Source organism: Heterocephalus glaber, unplaced genomic scaffold (genome assembly GCF_053883595.1).
Source record: "Heterocephalus glaber isolate CG9 unplaced genomic scaffold, H.glaber_assembly_v1.0 deba00001531, whole genome shotgun sequence".
Lineage (NCBI taxonomy): Eukaryota > Metazoa > Chordata > Mammalia > Rodentia > Bathyergidae > Heterocephalus > Heterocephalus glaber.
The window spans coordinates 24,028,153-24,051,717 of NW_028258329.1; the positions used below are offsets into that span (position 1 = coordinate 24,028,153).

Consider the following 23,565-nt stretch of genomic DNA (forward strand, 5'->3'; position numbering starts at 1 on the left):
CTCATTTCACATTATACAGGAGTACTATTTGCATTTCATTTTGCATAAGAAAGTACAGCTTTGGATGTTAGAAATCTCAAAATTTACAGAACTGAAATACAACCAAGTGATCATATTCTAAAGACTATTCAAAACATAAAAACATCTAAGGAAGGGCAGAAAATATGCGATTTGGGTATTATGATGATATGAAAGTTGAAGCTTACGTTAGGTATGGCTATTAAAATTATGAAAAAATTATCTTAGGTCTATCAAAAGGAACATAATCAATTGTTGGATTTTGCACACCAACATAAATGTGGCACCACACCATAGAATATGCTAAGAACACTATCAGAGTTTGATGCACTGGTCACTTTCACTCAGAGTGTTATGGTTTTTAGTCTGGATGTACCCCCAGTGCACCCCAGCCCACCCGCTAAGACTTGAAAGCTGGCCTCCCCCCTTGCAAGTGGGCCAATCTGGCCCCTGCATCACAGTGTACCCCCTCCAGCCACCAACCTTTCCTGGCTTCCCTCTAGCTTTGCAATTAAAGCTTTTCTTGCCGTAAATTTGTGCTTTAGTTTTAATTCTGTTTTTTAAAAAATGAAAGGAAAGACCCACTTGACCCTGAGATGCTGTGACACATACCTGTACTCTGAGAAGAAGCTGAGAAGTCTTCCCCTGGCTCTACATATTCTCGGAAGTCTCTAATCCACTCTGCTCCATTTCTTTCACCAGGAGGAATTTTTTAATTTGTCAGGTTTTTGTTTGTTTGTTTGTTTGTTTGTGCTAAGGATTGAACCCTGTATTTTTTAATTTGTAGATTTTTTAAAAAAATAGTAATTATTTACATTTTCAAAAAGAAAAATTAACGTTTGGAAGTTCTCCCCTGCAGGAGGAGGGGGTGATCAGAAGGAAGAGAGCTGGCTCCTACATAGGCAGTGAGTAAGGTATGGACAGCTGAGCAATCTGGGCTGCAATGTTTTTTCCACACAGCATTTAATGATAAAATTTCCATTTTTCTTCTCTTCACTTTTGTTTTGTGTGTTCCATTTTGTTTTCTTTGCTTGTTTGCTTTTTGGGTGTTGTTGTTGTTGTTGTTGTTGTATTCTGGGGTTTTTTAAAGAAAAGGGAAGGAAAGAGAAATAAAACCAGAAGGGGAAAATGCCTCCCAAAACATTTCCTACACTATTTAAGAACCATAATGTTACACCCAGCGAGAGAGAACCAACCAGAGACCAATATTAAATCCACACAGGAGTCTATTACCGGCCGGGACCCAAGCCGAGCATCGGCCTGGAGCCTCGACTGGGGGTTGACAAACATGTTTTATACACCTTTGAGGCCAACAGTTTCTAGGCCCCCCTATGGGATAGAACTAGCAAAGCAAGCAAAGGGTACAGAAGCGGAACGTCCTGCTGTTAGAACATTTGTAAAACAATAGTTGATTGTTATTTCTAAAGGGACCTTCTAGGGGGAGGAGGTTTCTAAGCTTCCTCCTTCTGAGTTCATCTAAAGGGCAGGCAGGTGGGTCAAGCAGCAATATGGAGTCTGTCTTGCTAACTAGGGTCCTTCACATAGTTATTGTCAAGACATATGAATTCTGGGTGAATTATTTTTTCCGGTTTTCAACACCAATAGAGAATTTTGCAAAAGCTACGACCATCAGAACACTCATCTTCCCCTTTTACCTTCACTTGTCACTTCTTACTAATGAGGGCATAAAAGGGTATATTCTGCTCTTGCAAGCACTAAGTGCTAACAGTGAGAGCTCTTCTGATACTTGTATGGTGATAAGGCATTTTCTCAAACATCCAAGTTTTAGCACAGTTGGAAGGACTAAAATTTGTTTCTTTCAACATAAACACTCCTGGAATCCACAAACTGATTCTGCAAAGAATCTTTCTTCTTTCCTTTTCCCTTCTCTTAAAACTGATCTTTTTCTTTTTTCCCTCTCTTTTGCTCCAGGCACCTGGTGGAGGGGGAGTCTTCCCTGTCAAGAGGCAGGCAGTTTCTCCCAGTACCACTGCTGGGATGTGCTGGTCTGGTACGTAGACTGCACCCTAGTGTCAGACTCACCCAGGCCAAAGGGAGCATGGAAATGCAACAGAGTTTTCCTTTGGTCCAGCAGCCCCAAGTGCTGGGCCCTTCTCTTCCCCCATCCCCTAAGTTATTTAGTGCCATTTTTTATTTGGTTTTTTTTGGTTTTGACTTTGGTACCAGGGATCGAACTCGGGACCTTGCGCTTGCGCGGCAGGTGCCAGAACCACTGAGATTAATCCCCGGCCCACATAGTGCCATTTTAAAGTCTGGGATGTGGCATCTCTGGGTGGGTCTGGGTCTCCAGCCCACCCTCAAATTTTCCCAGGCTTGTCTCTCTCTCCAACATAGAAAGAGGAAGAGGAGTCAGACAAGAGTGCAAAGCAAGAGTAAAGTTTATTTACAGAAAAAAAAAGAGAGGGAGAGATACAAAGCCACTGGAGAAATGGGCTCAGTGACCATTGAGGAAGGCCAGGGGTCCTATATATATGGGGTTGCGATTGTGGTCCCTCCGTCTGAGGGCAGTCCCACCCCATTGGTTGGTCTCTCTCCCTGCCCGGGGTTTGGGTTCAATATTGCAACAATTAGGGTGGACAATGTCACAAAAGCAAGATGGCTGATTGCCTATAAATTACATTCTCAGGACATTGAAGAAGTTACTCTTCTCCTAAATTCTAAAGGCCAGTGTCTTTTTTCTGGCTTTACCAAGGGGGTCCCATCTATCCCTACAGGGCCACAATGCAGTCTTTCCCCACAGCCAAGTGAAAGCTTCAGATTGCCCTGTCTACCCAGTGTTCAGTAGGACCAACAGTGGCTGCCACTTTGGGAAAATAAATGGAGTCTTAGGACAGGTGGGATCTTAGGACTGCTTCAGGCGCTTGCATGGGGGCCCCAGGAAAGGACACTTCACTGAAGCCAGAAAGTGATAGGCTTCGGCCACCAAGTGAGGGTGTGACGCCACGAGGGACTTCCACCCGGAGGTCTCCAGGATGTCGGAAACATGATAGGTGATGAAATCCACTGCCTGGGTTTTCAAGTGATCTGCACTGTGGAGGTCAGCCAGGATGAGGATCTCCGAGGCATTCTCCACAGAGAGGTTGCTGCAGAGCGAGTCCTCACACATGACCTTCAGGCGCTCCAGGGCATACTTGTCAGCAGCTGCCAGCAGATCGTGTGCCATTCTGTCAAGATTTGGTGCCTTCTCAGTGTAAATGAACCGCATCATTTCCTTAAAAACTTCAGGCTCCACATCACTGATCTCAACTCGATTCTTTTTGCTCTTCTCCATTTCACGTTCAAACATGGCATTAAAAACTGGAGAACGGGCTGCTAAGATTGCTTTGTGAGCCTGAAATTCCTGGCCAGCCACACACAAGCAGCAGTCTGTGAGCCGGGAATTCTCCCACAGCCCTCCTAGCTCATCTGCCAACCGGCACTTAGGAACCTTTACCACATTCATGGTATTCTGGCCAGAAATGTTGACAGAATCTTGTACCATGTTCATCTCGCAGAAGAGGGTAAGCCTGTCATCAGGGAGAAGCTCTTTGGCCTTACTCCAAAGAATATCTCTACCGATGAATCTTCTGAATCCCCAGCCTTTGCCTTGCACAAATCTACAAGCTCGTCGACTCTCCATACCTTCGATTTCCTCTCCCTTGGCATTCAGAATGGAGAATTTGAATTTTACCCAAACTTCCCTCTTTGGACACCTGAGCAGTAACAAGTAAAAGGATAGATAATCCTTGCCTTCTTCATGGAGCGATTTCGGGTTTACTCCTAAACGCCATTTCAGTTCATCATTAGCTCCAGATGAAAAGGTTGAACTATGAATGTTTCCACTCATTTCATCTAGGCAAAAGCTAATGTTATCAATGGTCCAGAGGTAGGAGAATTTCACTACTTTGATCTGTGTATTGCACCAGGTCTCAGCTACAGGGCCATTTGACATTTCTGCCGGAGGTGGAGTGCTTGGAAATCTTGACATCGCCAGTTTGCAAGTTAAACAGGGTCTCCAAAATCACACGACAAAGATTTCTGTTCTTTCGTCACCAATTTGTAGAGATTTCAGTCCAGTTAGCAGCTCCAAGACAGGAAGGGTGGCATCGCAGTCAGGAGGCAGACAGCCTAATTTGTAGATTTTTTAAAAAAGAATTATTTAGAACTTGCTTTACCAAGACTTGCTAGTATATCAGAAGCATCTGAGTAATTTGTCAATCACTGGGAGAAATATCTCCTTTAAAAAGTTTCCTTTTTCCCAAGCATGGTGGTGCATGCCTGTAATCTCTGCACTCAGGAGGCTGAGGCAGGAGGTGCTGTAAGTTCAAGGCTAGGCTCAACTACACAGCAAGACCCTGTCTCCAAAACAAAAAAAAGGAAAATCTTTTTGGTGATGTTAAACTACAGTGGATTTTGTTTTGCTTTTTGCTGATACTGGAGACTGAACTCTGGGCCTTCACACTGACTCCAGTCTTTTTTTTTTAGAGATAGAGCCCCACTAACTCACTAGACTGCTTAGGTTCAGCTGAAACTTGCAGTCCTCCTGCCTAAACCTCCAAGAATGTTGGGATTAGAGAAATGTGCCACCCTGCCTGGCTCGGTCACCAGGTTTTCTAACAATACCTGCCCATTGCCATTAAGATTCCAAAGCAGTCCAAGGCTGTGACACATGTAACTAGAGTATCCTTCAGAGAAATGGTGCCCACTGAAAAATTATTGAGACCCTTGTGATATGGGTCTTACTAAGCTCATTTTTCCAGCTCCATCTTCAGCCTATAGCAGCATATTTTCCCCTACAAGGAGCTTGGAGCATGAAAGGGTAGAGGCTTTGCTGAGGATCTGACCCAAAGTGACTGTCTCTCTTTTGTCCCTGCTCTGACCATAGGAGGTTGTGACTTATCCAGCAACTGTCTGTCCCTCCGCCTTTCTGCCCTTTGCTCCCCCTTGCACCACAATGGATTGGGACAGTTTTTTCCAGTGTCCTCTGGAGCTATCAAAACACCATTCTCCACTCCAATAAGAATGCAACCAGGACTGGTAGGTCCTCTTCCCCACTCCAGCCTCTTCAGTGAATACTGCTGCATTTTTTTGAGGCCAGAACAGGGGACCAGGGAGCAACTAAAGTTGGGAAGGGAGGGATCTGGGTCCCTTATTTGCATACTCAGCATTCACAGCAAGCCTTCTAGAAGATTTCTTGATTTGGGCCCTTGCCCTCACTGACACAGGTCTGTCACCATGCAGTGAAGAACAGCAGCCAAAGAACTATAGCTAAGGGAAAAGGAAGCTTGTCTTAGTTGAAGACAGCTAAAAGTGACAGAAAGATGTCCTTGGTGACATCATTCCTGGAGCTCACCATCTATCTGAACATCTCATAGGGATTTCTAATAGTTGTCCTTATTATTTTCTAATAGAAATATCATAAAGATTAAGTAAGCTAAAATAGTGCTGCTCGTGCAAGGGCTCAATAACTATTTTTATCTTTGCTAAGTCAGCCTAAATCAGGGATTCTGTTTCTTGTACCCCAAAGTACCCTACCTGAAACATCCCTACCTACATCAGTCAGTGCTTACTAGAGAAACAGATTTAATGCAAAATATACAAATATATAAGAATTTACAAGATTGACTTATAGTGGCTGCCCAAAGGGTCAAATGTGGGTTAGTGCAAAAGGGCCGTCAGCACACTGGAGACCCAAAAGACCCACTTGAAAGCCTGGCGCTCAATGCTGCATCCCGTGTGAGCATCAGGAGGAGAAATGGTCTGTGCTGGAAGTCAGGAGATATGTCCAAGATACAGGTTAAGACTGAATCTCCTCGAAAGAAACAGAAGCAACTCTTCCTTCTTGGCTTCCCTTTTATACCTTTCAGGCAACAATCCACCCTAGGGTGGGTCTTCCCACCCACAACAATCCACCCTAGGGTGGGTCTTCCCACCCTGCGCTGATCCAATTTAGTTAGGTGTCTAGACTCAAATTGATAGAATCAGTTAAATATCACACCACCTGTCTTTTCTATATATTTAAAGAAAGGGTCTGTTTTGCTACTTCTGAATTTCTTATTTATCTATCTATCTATCTACTTATGTAGTATTTTTTAATCAAGGTCTTGCTATGTAGTCCAGGCTGGCCTTGAATTCACAGTAATCATCCTGCCTCAGCCTCTGGAGTGCTGGGATTATAGGTATGGCCACCATGTCCAGCTACTCTACTTCTGAATTTCTATGGAAGCAGGGCAGGGTTAGGTGGTAGAAAGAGGAGGTCTGACCACAAGGCTATCTGTAAGGAGTATTTGAAGTCTGAAAATGTCCACTCTGAGAGATGCACTCAGTAGCATCAGGATCCAGTTCACCATATCCAGGCTGTCTTTCAGCAGTGGCCTATAACTGGCTAATCTGAATGGATTTATTATCCATGGTAGATTGTTTATAAGTGAGAGGGTCATTTTCTTCATATTACTATTTTATTTCATTGGCATACTAACTTGCCAAATTCTTTTTTTTTTTTTTTAAGTTTTTATTTTTTTGGTACCGGGGATCGAACTTGGGTCCTTGCACTTGTGCAGCAGGCAGTGAAACCACTGAGCTAAATCCCTGGCCCAAAGACTCTATTTTTTTTTTTTTTTTTTTTTTGGAACCGGGGATCGAACTCAAGTCCTTGTATTGTGCTTGTGCAGCAGGCGGCAAAACCACTGAGCTAGATCCCCGGCCCGCCAAATTCTTTAGTTTCTAAAACTAAAGAGCTAAAGTATCATATCATTGAAATACTGAGAGTTTTACCCACTTCTTTCCAAGTTTTCTACCTCTACTTTGCCATATCTAGTTGCATTGGCTAGTACTTTCAGTAAAGATATTTAATGATAATGACAGAAAACACTCTTACCTCATTTCTTTCTTTAATAGAATAGCTCTAGATTTTTTCCAGTAGGCGTGATGTTAATTTGGGGAACTGAGGTAAATATATTGTATCGTGTTAAAGAAATATTCACCTGTTGAGAGAATGGAGAAAAATTGACATAAGTCTTCTGAGAACACAATGCATTAAGCATTATATCTTGTCATAAAAATCAGCATAACCCAGGCCATTTTCGTTTCAAAGACACTAAGATTAACACTTGCTAGGTTAGGACAAATATCCTTTCTTACTCATCTTATACATTGTCATCATGAAATTGAGTCCTGACTAGTTTGTTTATAAGAAATTTATCTGAGATATTCTGATGTTTAACCCTGCAAAAGAACTTTATTATCTCTTAGAAAACATTATCTTTAATCTGAAGACTATGTGTGCTCTATATGTTTGTTATGAGAAATCTCATGGACCTATCTACTATAGTTTTGTTATAAGAAATCGCATATGTTCAAATGTGCTAATTATAAAATGTATGGGACTTTTTGTTAATTTTTGAGACAGGGTCTTGCAAGGTAGTTCAGGCTGATCTTAAACTCACTATGTAGCCCAGGCTGAGTTCCAACTTGCAGTGATCCTCCTGCCTCGGCATCCTGAGTGCTGGGAGTACAGGAGTATCCCACAATGCTCAGTGAGACATTTTATGATAATTAAGAGGTCACAACATTAAGAAGATATAATAGTCCTAAGAGTAAGGGTTTGTTATATATGAAGCAAAAACTGAAAGGGAAATGAGAAACATCAACAATTATAGTAGATAATTACAACACTGAAAAACTAGATCAAAGAATCAGTTAGTGTATAGAAGATTGGAATAACATCATCAAACAACCTGAAGTACTTGATATTTACAGAGTGCTCCAAAAAGTGCAACTTTTTTGAGTGTACAGAATATCTCATTTTTATTCTGGGTCATAAAACAAACTTCAATAAACTTAGATTGAAATCATACAGAGTATGTTATCATCATTAAATTAGAAATTGATAACAAAAAATAGCTGTGAAAGTCCCAAATATTTTGAAATTAAACATTGCTCTTCTAAGTAACTCAGAGGTCAAAGAGGTAATTATAAAGGAAACTGAAACATGTTTTGAAGTCAAAGATTTAAAAAAGATATCAAAAACTACAGAATACAGTTAAATAAGTGCGTAGGAGAGAACATTATAGCTTTATACTCTTACATTAGAAAAGAAGAAAAGTCTAGGTTAAAATGTGTAAGATTACACTTTAAAAAAAATTAGAGGGGTCTGGGGATTTAGCTCAGTGGTGCCACTGCCTGACTCGAAAGCGCAAGGTCCTGAGTTCGATTGTGACACACACACACAAAATTAGAGGGGGAAAGCTAGCCATGGTGACACGTGACTGTAGTCTCAGCACTCAGGAGGCTTCCAAGTTTAAACCTAAACTGAGCAATTTAACAACTCAATGAGACCCTGTCTCAAAATAAAGAATTTTTTAAAGGGCTGGGGTTGTGGCTTGATGAGAAAGCCCTGGGTTCAACTCCCAGTAGTAGAAAAAGGAAATTAGATCATGGAAACATTATGGCTTGTATCTAGATGTCCCCCAAAACCCTCATACTGTCATAGGTGGAGCTTTTCAGAGGTGGCTGAATCTAGAGTGTGTGTGATGCTGGGATTAAGTGTGTGATGCTGAGATTAAGGGTGTGTGGTTACTAGATTAGTCCACTGATTGGTTTGACCTAGTTCTGGGTGTGGATAGTGGGAACCACCCTGGGTGTGAGTGCTACCCACCCTAAGGGCATGTAGCCTGGATAAAACAGAAGGAACAGAAAGAGGGCTGCTGTTGAAGTTTGCTGCTTGCTGCTTCGCCACTTTGATGCTTATTGCCTTGCTGTCTTGCTGCCTTCTTCCTGCTGTGTACTTTCTCTCCTTTGCCATGCCACTCTGCCTTGGAGCCAGGCAACTATGAACTGAAACCTCTACAAACTGTGAGCTACAATAAATTTTTCCTTCTTTAATTTTGGGTGTTTGGTATCTTGTCTCAGCAATGAGAAAAATAACTAAGACAAAACAAAGATAGTAAGTGACAGTTTTGGAAATCAGTTGAGTAGAAAAGTTGCTTCTTTTTAAAAAGATCAGTAAAATTGATAAAGATCTAACTAAATGGGGGGGGGGGGTAAGAGAAACGCAAATTAGCAATACCAGGAATCAAATAAGAGAACTGGAGATCCCACAGACATTAGAAGAAGAAAAGGGGATCTGCTTCCAGCAACAGAGGAGCACTTCCTATGGACAAACCCTGTTATGGCTTGTGTTTAGATGTCCCCCTAAAGCCTTATGCAGTCACAGGTGGAGCTTTTTCAGGGGTGGCTGGATCTAGAATATGTGACCCTGGGATTGATTCATGGTGCAATGCTAGGATCAAGGGCACTAGGATTAAGGGTGTGAGTGCTACCCATCCTAAGTAGCCTGGATAAGATATAAGGAGTAGAAAGAGCTGTGGTTGTCCCTGTTGGGATTGACCTGGTCATGAAATGGTTAATGAATATGTTCTTTAATTCCAAGTTATAGTTTGACAAGATACACACAAAAAACCCCCAACAAAACAGGCAGCTGATGCAGGTAATGTCTCCACCCGATGCCATGCCATTTCAGAACAGATAGAACACAGAACACAGGATGGGATGTTCCCCACATAGAGGTAACTATAATGTACAGCAACTTTTCAATGCCAAGTCACCTGAAAATATCCATATATCTGCCTCGATGACTACATGGATCCGACCACAAATATTTGCTCTGACCCCTATGGATACCCCATGGGATAGACATGCCAGACCTCTCTTCCAATACCCTATAAAGCTTCCTACCTTTTTTTGTTTGGGGCTGGCAGCCTCTTGCTTGATGTCAGTACACCTCTGCCAAGGTGAATAAAGTCTGTACCACTTTACTTTCATTAGCCTGCTCAGGTGGTCTCACCCCTCCACGCTGTTTGTTACAGTCCCTTGTTGCCTTGCTATATTCTGCTTACCATGAACTGTTTCTTCTCGATGGTGCCTGTCTGTCATGCCACCCTGGCTTGGAGCCAGCTATGGACTGAAGCCTCTACAAACTGTCAGCTAAATAAACCTTTCCTACCTTAACTTGTGGGTGTTGAGTATTTTGTCTCAGCAACAAGAAAAGTAATTAAGCCATAATTTGGTACCAGAGAAGTAGGGTCATTGCTGTAAATATACCTGGCCATGTGGTTTAGGAGCCTTTGGAGCTGACTTGTGGGAAGAGTTTGAAACAATTCAGAGATGCCAGCTGGAAAAGTAGAGCTGGAATTCCTCAGGCTATACTTGATGGGAGATTCTGGTCAGAGCTCAAAAGACCAGAATGCTGCTAGAAATTCTCAAAAGACCAGAATGCTGATAGAAATTCTTCTGGTAAAGACCAGGCTTGGGAAGTTTCTGCTGGAAAGAAGGACTACATTCATTGGCTGTTGGACTCCAGACAATGTGTGTTATGCCTCGGCAGAAAGTTTGTTTGCATTTTGCTCGTGTCCAGAGACTTTGCCTGAGACTGAGATTAAGGGGGCTGGACTATAATGTGGCAGAAAAAATTACACAGCACTCTAATGTTGAGGTGGTGGCATGGCTGCTGCTGAGGGCTTTTAGCCAGATTTATGTTGAGAATCAAGCAAAGAGCCCAGCAGAATGATTTAAAATGTTTTGAGTTTGGCCAGAAACTAAGCTCCAATAAAACTGTGGACTGCAAAGATAGAGCAGAGTAGATCTTGATTGCTGAGTAGGAACAGGAGAATAGAAAAGATGCCTTGAGGGCATCTCAAGAAACAGGACTCCACCCTTTGCAGCCTCAAAATTGCAGAAGTGAAAGATTTTGCTTTGAGAAGAAAGCCCCAGAGCACCCTGTTCCAGAATAGTGGTGGTCCAAAGAATTTGTTGCTCAGAACTGGATTCAAAGTGCTCAGCCATCCAGGCACTGAACCCCTACAGCCAAGGGAGAGGGAGATTAGCTACTGCTTCACCTGGCAGCAGACCTTGGCATCATCCACGTGGTGCTGGTTTAAGGCACATGCAGAATGCAAGATTTGTGGGGTCAGAAGGCTTCCACCCAGATTTCAGAAGGCATGGGAGGCCAGGCAGTGTGTCCCCGAGAGGGCAGTGTGTAAAGCTGTGAGTGTGAAGCCGAGATTCCACCTCACCCCACAAAGAATGGCTGCTATCATGAAATCAACCAATAACAAATGCTGGTAGGCTGTGGGGAAAAAGGAACACTGCTCCACTACTGGTGGGAGTGTAGACTGGTGTAACCACTGTGGAAATCAGTATGGAGATACCTCAAAGAACTAGGACTAGAGGTACCATTTGACCCAGCTATTCCCCTGCTGGGGATCTTACCAAAAGAATTAAAAGAATCATACTGCAGTGATATATGTGCACCCATGTACATAGCAGCACAATTTGTAATACCTACAACTTAGAAGCAGCCCAATTGCCCATCAACTACAGAGTGGATAAAGAAAATGTGGTTTTTTAAATAAAATGGAGTACTACTCAGCCATAAAAAATGAGAAATTAGAGACAGTTATTGAGGCAATACTCTTAAGTGAAATAAATATGACACACGTGTAAATGCCGAATAATTTCTCCAGTGTGAGAAACTGAAAGTGCAAATAAGGACTATAGGATATAAAGATAATATGAAATAGAAAGAAAAGGGGCAAAGGGGAAGGGGAAATGGGAGGGGTAGGGGTAGGGGAAAGGAAAGAAGGGAATGGAATTAATATGAGAAAATGAAACAATGGAAACAAAGTCTTTGTAAATAGGGAGGGATGGAGGGGTTGAAGGGAGGGCAGGGGGAGGGGGAAAAATAAGAACCAAGAGAGATTATGCAAAGGTGCAGATTTCCAATGATGAATGTCATTATATTGTATACCTAAAATGTACCAATAAAATTAATTTGCTAAATAAATAAATAAAACCATGTTACCAGTCAATTAAAAGGCAGAGATTATCACAGGGGATCAAAAATATCCCCACAACATCCAACTATGCTGTCTACACAGAACACTTTACGTATTAGTTTTATCTTAAACTTTTCCTTTGAAATAATTTTAGAGTTAGGCAAATGCTGGAAAAATAGTGTAAATTTCCTGTAAACCCTTCACCTAGCTTCTAACCATACCTATGACAAAAAAATTAAAATTAGGAAACTGACATTTATACAACATTACTACACGGAAGATTCATTTGGATTTCATCTGTTTTCCCACTAATGATCCTTTTTTTTTTCCAGATTCCAATCTGGGACCCCACATTATCTCTACTTGTCATGGCCTCTAAGCCTCCCGTAGTCTAACTTTTCTTTGGTCTTTCTTTATCTTTTGATAGAGCATCCCCTTTGGTCTGTCCAGTTTTCTCTTATTACAGTAGGGTTATACATTTTGGCAAGGACATCCCAGAGATAAAGTGCCCTCCCCCACATGCTGTGTGAAGACATACATAGCGTCACTAACTTCTATTACTGGTGCTATCACTATTGATATCTTGTTTATGGTGGTGTTTCACAGGGTTCTGCAATACAGTTACTATTTTCTCCTTTGGAATTAATAGGTATCATTGGGAGCTTCTTTGAGACTACATAAGTCACCCATTTCTCTTCAAACATCTACCCACTTTAGTATGCACTACAGATATTCCTCTTTCAATGATCTACCTGTTTAATGACTATTGAGACCCGCAACTGAGGGGTGCTGTTCAGGCTTATGACTCACCACTTGGATTTACAACTGTCTTTTAAAAATACAGTTCTGTACACCTTGTTTATAGAGCCTCAGTGTCTTTTTTTGGACAGTGCACCTTGTTTATACAGTGTGGTACTTTTTGCTGAGTGTGCTGTACAGTACAGTAGTGTAGCTTTATGTTCTGTTTTACATTACAGTTCTGGATGTCAAAGTTATGCAAATAAAAGCAAAGTTATCCAGTTTCCTTTGACTATGTCTTTGTTCTGAATATTGAAATATACATACTCTATACAAGTCCTCATTTAGCAACCAATTCAATTAATGACCTAGTCACAGGACCATAACTCTGTTGTTAAACAAGGAATACCTACTAGATTTGTCATAATTGTTTGTGCCATGAATATTTTTTATTGTAGTCTTTGCTTAATACTGTTGTATTTCCATGATTCTTTCTATACTTAAGTAAACAGAGAATCCACTTGATTATGAAAGCACAAATTTAGCTAAAAGAGTAGATGCTTATGTAGGGACAATTAGAAGGGAGCGTAGGTAGGGATGGTAGAGGACATGACCTGGGTGGCTGATGGTTATGTACTTACCACAAGCTTTTTGTATGCTATGTACTTGAGGAAGCTAGCTTTTGTGTAATTATTACATGTACTCACTATGTGCCCCTTATCCCCCTGACCTTTCCTCAACCCAGAAACAAAGGCTAAGACCCTGATTGCTGTACAATCAGTGAAACAGTTATTTTTAGAAAACAGCATACCCCTATAATTATGAATACTGTGGTCCTCTGACCTTTGGGAAATTTGCATCCTGTCTGGCAGCTGTTCCTTGCATTCACAACCTTATAAATAAACTTTTGCCTCACATTACTTTCACTTCCAACCTCTGCTTTGGGGAGGCTGAGTTCTTCATTCTCTGCTGGGTGCATTTGGCTCTGACTCACTTCCCTATTCTTCACCAGAGTGGAGGTGAGGCATCCAGAAATACCTGGGGTCGGGGGAGAGAGGAGGTCATTGAAGGCCCCTAGCCCCTCAAAGACCACCTGCCTGATGCAACACTAACACTAATCAGGGCAGCTGGAGTGATAATATTAGAAAAAGGCAAAGCAGATTTTTGAGCAAAGACTATCTTAGTAGAAACACGTCATTTCATGAGAAAAGTGTCCATTCACCATAAGCTCATAACATCCCTAGACATTATGCACCTGAAAAGAAGAAGCAGGAGAGAGAGAGAGAGAGAGACCCTGATAGAAATAAAATGGAAAAATACACAATTATAGTAAGAGATTTCAATATCCCTCTTTTTTGTTTTTTGTTTTGTTTTGTTTTGGAGGCAGGGTCTTGTTATGTAGTTCAGGGTGGCACTGAACTCACTACATATCCCCGGCTGGCCTCAATCCTCCTGCCTCAGTCTCCCAATTGCTGTGATTATAGGCATGTGCCACCACACCTGGTTCCTCTTTTAATTTAATAGAAAAAGGAGGCCAGGGATTTAGCTCAGTGGTTCTGTCGCCTGCCTGACAAGCACAAGGTCCCGAGTTCGATCCCCAGTACCAAAAAAAAAAAAAAAAAAAAGCAGTTTACTTTAAAGGGGCTGGGGATTTAGCTCAGTGGTTTCGCTGCCTGCTGCACAAGTGCAAGGACCCGAGTTCGATCCCTGGTACCAAAAAAAAATAAAAATAAAAAAAATAAAATAAAACCACTTTCTACATACTGCCAGATCTGACTTCTAAGAGTTTGTTTTGTTAAACAAATTTCTATCTATGTTCATACTTTTTTCTTCTATTATCTTTATCCAGTTTTAGGATTAGCACAATGTTGAGTTCCTAAAATGAGGGGAGAAGTATTCCTTCTTTTTTCTGCTTTAAATGTTTGATATAATTTATCAGTTAAAATGTTTATGAGCCTGCTCTTGTCATATAGGTAGGTTTTCAAGCTAGGAATATACTTTCTTTAATAGGTGCCATTCAAATTTTATATTTCCTCCAGAGTTAGTTTCATTAATTTGTCTTCTAAGTTACTTCTTAGAAGTTGTCAAATTTATTTCAAAAAAGATTTTTGTAATATGCTTTCTATAGCCTTTTAAATTCTGCAAAATCTATGGTAATGTCTCCTAGATCTTAATATTGTAATTTTAAAAATGTATAACTGATATTGTGTAACAGGAAGAAAAGGTCTAAAAGAGCAGGGGAATTGGGAGGGGTAGGGGAAGGGAAAAAAGGGAAAGCAAAAAAATATGAGAAGAGGAAAAAAATGGAAACAAGGTCTTTGCAAATAGGGAAGGGTGGAGGGGGTGAAGGGAGGGCAAGGGAAGAGGAAAAAAAAAAAGAACCAAGAGACTCATGTAATGGTACAAGATCCCAGTGATGACTGTAACAGTATTTTATACCTAAAATGTACCAATACAGTTAATGGAGAAAAAAAAAAGAATGGGCACAGTCTATAAATGTCCCCATATGAATGCTTAAAAAAAAATAATAATTTAATAGAAAAAAAGAAAATTTTACAAGTCACTCCACAACAACAGAATATCAACTAGGTTCAAATACACGTTGAAGAATATGTTTTTTTATTAGTGTATACTTTGATTAATTTCACCCTCTTTTCCTCCCTCCACTCATCCCTTTCCTCTTCTCCAACTGAATACTTAGAAAGAATATTTCCAAAGACAGATGCATAATCTGAGCCACAAAACAAATTTGAATGAAATTAAGTGGATTCAAAGAAAGTATTTTCCATGCCAACAAAGGAATATGTTTTAAAACTGACAACTGAGATGTCACAAAGACTCTACAGACTTTAAAAAGCCAAGGGGATGAGGGAAGATTATAAACAATTTAAGCCCAATAAATTCAGTAACTTTGATAAAATGAATATATTTCCTGAAAGAAAAAAACTACCAAAGATCACATAAGAAATTGATATGCTAAAAAGCAACATACCTATTAAATAAATTAAACAAGGTAAACCTCCCCATTAACTTCAAGTTCAAATGCTTTCACTAGTGAATTTTACCAAACATTTAAGGAAGGAATGATACCAGTTTTACACAAAGTCTTATAAAATGTTTAAGAGGAGGAAATAGTTTCCAACTCATCCTAATATTACTTAGTGTTTTTTAAAAAAATATTACTCGGTTTTAAAAAATTAAGACAAATATCTGGTTGTGGGGGCACAGGCCTGTTATCTCAGCACTTGAAAGGCTGAGGCAGGAGGATTATTCTGAGTTTGAGAACAGCTTGAGCTACATAGTGAACTCAAATCCAGCCTGAACTGCACATCAAGATCTTGATTTTTAAAAAAGACAAAAAGTTCCCAGAAAATTTAAACTACAGACCAATATCCGTCAGAAAAATAGATGTGAAAACTCTTAAAAATGTAATAAATTGAATCTAGCAATATAAAAAAGAATACACAATGACCAAGTGGGAATTATCCTAACAATATCAGGTAGATCAGCATTTGAAAACTAATCAATGGAGTTCACCATGCTGTGGAGAATCATGGTTATTTTACCAGTGTTTCTTTAGAGCTACACTGCACGTGGCTGAGGGGTGAGCTAGTCGTAGAAACAAATTTCTACCTGGTAAGCTACACATAAAAACTATGCATACTCTCCTAGTGATCTAATTGCCTAACCCATCTTAATCCCATCTCTCCTCATCCCAATATAATATATTTATATATGTTATTCTGATCCTCTTGACCACTAACTAGTCAATCTTTACATATTTGTCAGTTTTACAGAGGACTGCTTCTAGCAACGCCAACGGCAAGGACCCTGTCATACAAAAATATTATGTCGGTCTTCAAACAGTGCCTGCTATCCTTAGGACTGAGATGGATGGACCACTGTGACCTGATGCAAGCATTCCTGGGATAGATGATGCTAAAAGATCCCCTCATCACATTAAAATCAAATATAAAAATCTCAGCATTTCACCCTCAGGGTGCGGTCCTCTCTCTCAGACTCTTCTCCTGCTCTCTTGCTGTGTCTTGATTCTTTTCCTATATTATTTATAATATTTCCTATATTTTCCTATATTATATTATTGATAAATTCTTTTTACAATCTGCAGTAGGAACCCTACATGCACCACACACTCCATGGCATTTCAACGAATCTAAAGAAGAAACAGATAATTGTCTTAAGGGATGCAGAAATAGCATTGGGAAAAATCTGATAGCATTCATGATGAAAAATCATCAAATACAAAAAAAGGGGGAAACATCCATAACCTGATAAAGGGCATCTACCAAAATCCCTACAACCAATATTACCCAATGGTAAAAGATGGAAAGTTTTCTCCCTAAGACAAGAATGCAAGGAAATCTGCTCTTACCACTTCTACTCAATACTGCACTGGAGATTTTGGCCAGTGCAATAAGAAAACCAAACTGAAAAGGAACAAATAAAACAGCCTATCACCAACCTGATAATGTAAACAATCCCATAGATCTGCCAAGAGAGCGTCTAGAAATAATAAATTACTTTAATTAGGATATAAGATATAAGACCTACCATTAAAAAATGAAGAGAATCTAAAGACAAGAAACAAGCACAGAAAAATATGCTCATTAGCCAGTACGAAACTCTAGCTTGACTGACCCCTTCTTGCCAGCCAAGGACTAAAGGTTGCAGGCAGAGAGCAAATTTTGCCCGACTTTGGAGTTAACTCCTTGATTTTGCTCAGGATGAGCTCTTTGGCAAAAGCGTGGAGGGCATCACCTCTCTGAAAAGTCCACCACAGCACGCTATGCTTGCGTCCACGCTACCGTGGAGAGAAAGAAACCACAGCCACCTCGAAAACTTCTGTTCCCTCCCACTTTGCAAGACTTACAAGGGTTTCCTGCCTGCACCATCTGATGGCGCCACTGGGCTGCGCTGCTGCGTCAGCTCCCTTACACAGTGCCTGCTGTGTCTCAGCCACGCCTAGAAGGCTGGAAGGGAGGAACCACTGCCGCGTTGACAGATTTAGGCTCTAGGTGGAGCGAGAGTTTCACATATCTCTTAATGAGCGCCACACATGAGTTGACAGGAAAAAAAATTGACATCTGCATGAAACTCAAAAGCTGGATGTGGTGGCGCAAGCCTGCAATCCCAGCAATTGTGGGGGCTGAAGCAGGAGGAGAGTGAGTTGGAGGCTAGCCTGGACTATATAATGAGACCCTCTTTTGAAAGCACAACCAAACCCAGAATATCCCCAAACCTCAACACAAATATGCGACCGGGGGGCGGGGGCTGGGGGGGGGGCGCCGGTGCTCAATAATACAGCGCTTGCCTAGCATAGGCAAGGCCTGTCCTTTGGTCTCCAGTCCTGCAAACACAACAATAACAAGAATGTCCAATAGTTTCAGAGATTGCAGTCTGGGTTTGACTTCTTCCAATGCAGAAACATCATGGTAAACACAATTGGAGAAAAAGAGTAACTACTTTATGAAAGCCAGGAACCAGAGAGCAGGGAAGGAGCCTCAGAGGCGGGTCCAGGAGCCAGATTTGGTCCATCAGGTCACACTACCATGACTCAACCAGACATACCTAGAAGTGTGCTTTACAAATATCCTGTACATCTCTCTAGCCAACCAATTGTAAACAAGATTATCACATGACTCCACATAATATTTTCCTTCCAGGAATATTAGTGTTGAAAGGTGGAAAATTCCAACCTGTGAAGAGGAAACTACTGGGCATGCAGAGCTTACAGTCTGAAGTCCTTATGTATCTCCATTCTCCTCCATGCAGGCAGAACGAACAATTCCAACAGGCATCTGGCCATGGACACATGCTTAAAAAAGAAACCCATCGGTACAGACCCCTGGAGTCATGTTACACACTATTTTGAAAGCTGATGGAGCCCTCCTTTATTAATTACCAATTTCACTTGTAGGAGTGGTTACAGAAGAACCCAAGAAGACCATCCACAGTAACGTGAAGATGTGTATGACCGTGCTTTCAGGGATAATACTCTAATAACCCTGAATGTGTAGCATCATGACAGTTCCATCTGCATGTATCCAAAAATTCACATGCTTTCTCGTCTATCTGGAAATTAATTCTCCATGTCACTACTTCACACGAATCATAAATACACATGCTTCAGGTCTCATTTAAACATTACCATTCCAGACACATTCTCTCACTCTTTGGTATGGTTTTTCAACATTACTGAACCTCTATGGACACCTGGCTTACTTTATCACACTTTGTTCCAAACTTTCATGCTCAGCATAAGAGAATTTCTCAATCTGAGCCCTGAGAAGCTGAAGGCAGAAAGGAGCTTTGTTCTTAGTTCATACTGTTTCTCAGCAGGTACAATATTTCCAAAACAAATGAGCATAAAACTCACAGTGGTGACATTATGGGAAAACAGGACAAGATGCTGTGAGAACGTGAAAGAAAGGAGAGTGAAACTAACCACTTCAATGAAAGAGGTGGCATTTTATTTGGAAGAGCTTGAATTACACAAAGGAATTTTCTAGGCAATGCTAAAAAACCCCACATTGATGCCAGAGAAAGCAATCTGAACGAAAGGCATGTGGGTATACTGGGCCAGAACAGAAGGCATCATTAACTATTGTCAGAATGTAGATCACGAAGGAGCAGGAAGGCTCTGAAAATTTTATCCTTCTTGTGCCTGTAGAAGCCTCGTAAAATGTTTCAGCACCATTCAGGTTGATGGCCATGCTAGGTGGAATAAGGGGGATTTCATTGTGATTTCTCTAAGTTTTAGATAGTCCTCTACTGCTATATTAATGGATTTAAGGCAAAACAGAATATGCCCAGGGGGCCAGGGATTTAACTCAGTGGTTCTGCCACCTGCCTTGCAAGTGCAAGGTCCCATGTTCAATCCCTATTACTAATATGTGTGTGTGTGTGTGTGTGTGTGTGTGTGTGATGTATTTCCTCACATCCACAAAAATCTGTCAAAGGCCTGAGAGGGAAATGCAATTTGTTGGTCAATAAAAAGTTGGTCTATGAACTCATAATTTATTAATAATTCAGGAGCACAGAGACCAGACAGCAAAAGCACCAAGGACCCAGGTTCAGGTATGGAGTGGAGGTGGGTATTAGGCAGTATCATGGAGGATCCTTACACACCTAATTCTTTTTGTCCGTGGAAAGCAGAATGCAATGATTTGTTATTGATGGAGACTCTATACACCATCTTCAAAATCAATTTCTTGTTGCTTTCCCTGGGTTTCTCTTTCTATGAAAAGAGACAGACATTAGGCTAGAGAAAGAACTTCCCCAGGTCTCAATGGTGACACTTTTCTTTTCTGACCAAAGCAGGAGTTTGGTTCTTTGGATACTTAAAATCCCAAGAAGGACCTAATATCATGTCATATCTGATAGCGGTCATTTGGTCAACCTCACATAACAGTAGGAAAAACTGAGACTCACTACAAGAAAATGATTAGGCACAGATGCCTTAAGAGAAAAACACAGTCCTCACCTTCCCCTTGACATTATCTCTGATTGGGCAGAACTGTTTGGGGGGTTTTCTGGACTATGTGCCATAGTCTCCTTATCTATGGACATCAGCATGAATCTGGAGACAGCTTTGTCCATTTGGACAGTGACATTTTTGCTGTGCCTCAGTTTTCACATTGTAGAATATTCAGGATGTGAACACATTTAGGAAGGTTGCATACAGGCCATGTAGCATGCACTGTGTCATTGTTCTATCAAGTGCAACCATTTTTCTCCCCAATATTGTGCATTCCTAATAAATTTGATACAGCACTCAAGCATTTATTCTACAATAGTTCCTGTGCTAGGACCTTAAAAAGCTTTCATGGGTGATAGAAATAAACCAGATTATTTCTTTACTGTTCAATATTTAAATGCAAAGGCAGATGAACATAGACTAAGGTACTTCATAATACGGGCTGTAATGAAGGTGGGATTAAACTGTGGACATGGAAAAAATCAAATGACAAATGATTTTTCTCTGGTAAATAAATGGAGAAAGAGAGAAATACCAGACCACAGAGGAGAGATTCAAGTCATCAGACCTTGACCTGAGAAAGATCAAAAGGGGGCAGAGGAGAGTAGAATTACAGACAAATGCTTCAGTTAAAAGAGTACTGAGAGGCATGTTAAAGGTCATAGAATTGAGTCCAGTCCTTGTCTTCCCAAATAGGCTCTACAACTCCTGAAATTTTTTTTTTTTTTTTGTACCGGGGATTGAACTCGGGACCTTGCACTTGCAAGGCAGGGGGCAGAACCACTGAGCTAAATCCCCAGCCCTTATTTTTATTTATTTTATTTATTTTTTGGTACCAGGGATTGAACTCACAACCTTGCACTTGCAAGGCAGGCATGGTGCCACTGAGCTAAATCCCCGGCTCTGAAATATTATTGTATACAAATTTTTATGTCTACTAAAGTCTTAATAAAGATGCCAAAATAAACAAAGATGATATTGAATTCTATTCACATTCCATGGAAGTGCAATTCATAATGTTTAAAGCTCTACAGAGTCCTCATTAACAAAGACTTTTTGATAATGGGTAAAACATTTCTACCCAGTGTACCCTCTGTCTTTCATGCAACCATTTTACCATTGTCATGAAAGTTGTTTTTTGTATAATGTAATGAGAAACATTTATATTAAATAAATACATATGATTCATAACAAAACATTGGGTACTACTTAGGCCACCTACAATAAAGCACTAAAATGGAGACTGGCACTGAAGCTTCTGTGTCTAGGGGTATGGAGATTCAGGGGTAAGTGTAGACATCCGTGTACTGTGCATTTCCTCCTGGCTCAAGTCAGATTTCAAATCAGTAATCCAGTGTGAGATTCAATATACCCTCTAAACTTCCTATTTTTGGAACTGAATATTTTGCGATACACAGTTGAGATAAGGGATAGTTACAAGGTGATGGGCACATGAGTATTTTGCTTTAACAAATGGAGTGATGTTATTAATACAAAAGTGGGGGACTTATAAGTGAAGTAGGCTTCTTATATAAACAGTATCCACTTGTTACTTGGCATTCAATAATATTTCACACAGCACAAAGGGTTTTACTAGATTCTTGTGCCATGTTCTTGTACTTTCCAGCCTCAAAATTTGTAGAGTATATTTTCTTTCTTTATTAATTTTGCTATGTGTGAAATTCTGACATAGGAATGGGCAATAGACTGGAGAACTCCTTTTCTTGAGCTGAATAAGAAATTAAGAAATAAGCAATTATTCCCATTCAAGATGTGTAAGAAAGCAACCACCTTAGGAGTGAGATTGATAGAAGGTTGAAGTTGAGTGCACAAAAATCATTTAGGGAGGGATAATATATTAAAGAAGTAAATCTCCATGTGGAGTAGACAGCCCACTGCAAAGATTGAATACCCTATTTGGAGACAAACATACATTTCAGTCTACCACTAGCTATGAGGACTTGGGACATTATTTAATTTCTCCACCTTTAGCTGCTTCATCAAGAAAACCAGGGCTAATCAGAATGTACCTCAAAAGGTCCATAGGCTGGTTCTGGAATCTAATGTGCAAACAAGGTCCTGCATGTTGGAAGTACTCACTTTCTGTGTGTATGATTACAGGGCATTGGATGCAGGCTTCAAACTTTAACACTGTTGTTGGAGGGATAATTTTGATATTCAGCATACATATTTAAAACCAAGCCTAAACATGCAGAAGAGCCACATAAGTGAAAAATGTCCCAGAAAATCTCATGGGTTTGTTGATTTTGCCAGAGGAGAAGCTCAGTGAGTACAAAACTACACTAAAGACTGAAGTGTTGGATAAAGGTTAAAAAAAAATGATAAGGCCAAGGTATACTGTTCAAAGAATATAACACTCCTTAATGGATTAGCTTTGAAAGCAATCAGGTATAAGAAGTAAATGAAGAGTCATGACCATGTTGAAACTCATGCCCACTTTTGGAGAAGACATGGGAAGAGGGGAATAGAATTGCATTTGGACGTATATTGCTCTGGGCTGACTCTGAGGTTAAACTTGCCATCACACTGTGCCGATACTATGGATTGCCTTTGATGACCTCTTGAACTGTCTCTTAAATACTCTTTTTCTCTCCTGTATGCAATTTTTGTCTATGGTTTTGGGACTGTAGCTCCTCGAAAAAAAAAAAAAAAAGTAGGGACTACAGGCCCGTGGATTTAGCTCAGTGGCATGGCGCCCGCCTGCCTCTCAAGTGCAAGGTCCTGAGCTCTATCCCCGGAACTCAAAAGAAAAAAACCCAAGAAACTGGGGACTGATAAAGATAAAAATCATTTTATCAGCATGGAAAAGAGTACTGTGTCATTTAACTTTTATATTTGCTTTGTAGGAACTCAAAATTATAGGTGGTCAACCCTGGGTGAAGTATGAAGCTTGTCTAAGGGAGTTGGGATGTTTGCTTTTCTTTCATCTTTACCCTTTTGCAGAATATTGCTATCATTTAATTCTAACTTCTTCATTTACACAATAAAAAGAATTGTATTCCTTGGGGGAACATATATTCATTGTCTTAGCTGAAAATGAATAGACTGAAAGAGTATGCAAATATTGACTGTGAAGCCTGCTGATTGATTCCCAGGTATTGACCTGTCAAACAACCAACCCTCTGCCCATTCCATTTTGTCCTGTCCTGACCTGCACTCAACGATGTTTTCTTAGATCAGGGGGTTGATTCTTCTATAGGACACCGACCATCGAACCTTCTGAGCATAAAAGTGACCCCATTCTCAGAAAGAGCACACTAAGTCCATTAAGAAAACAGGGGCAGCTCTGGAAAGCCTGGAGTAAATACTTAAATCCAATTACTGTTAGTCGAGGCGAGGTTGCCGTCGTGGGAAAGAGCCTCATCCAGAAGTCCGTGGCTTACAATCTAACAGTTGAGCTCTATCCATGCACGCGACAGTTAATTCTCCCCTATTGGCTCAGAGGGCGGGCAATGG

At 40.6% G+C, this 23,565-nt stretch overlaps 1 pseudogene across 1 annotated transcript; it reads right to left on the minus strand.

Annotated features, from left to right (window-relative positions):
• Positions 1 to 2,449: 2,449 nt before the first annotated feature.
• On the minus strand, positions 2,450 to 23,501 carry LOC147824912 (speckle-type POZ protein pseudogene; annotated as a pseudogene). Its single transcript, XR_015441797.1, has 3 exons — positions 23,261 to 23,501; positions 6,896 to 7,001; positions 2,450 to 4,146 (listed from the first exon to the last, which is right to left on the minus strand). The product of XR_015441797.1 is annotated as a speckle-type POZ protein pseudogene (transcript).
• Between the last annotated feature and the right edge of the window lie 64 nt (positions 23,502 to 23,565).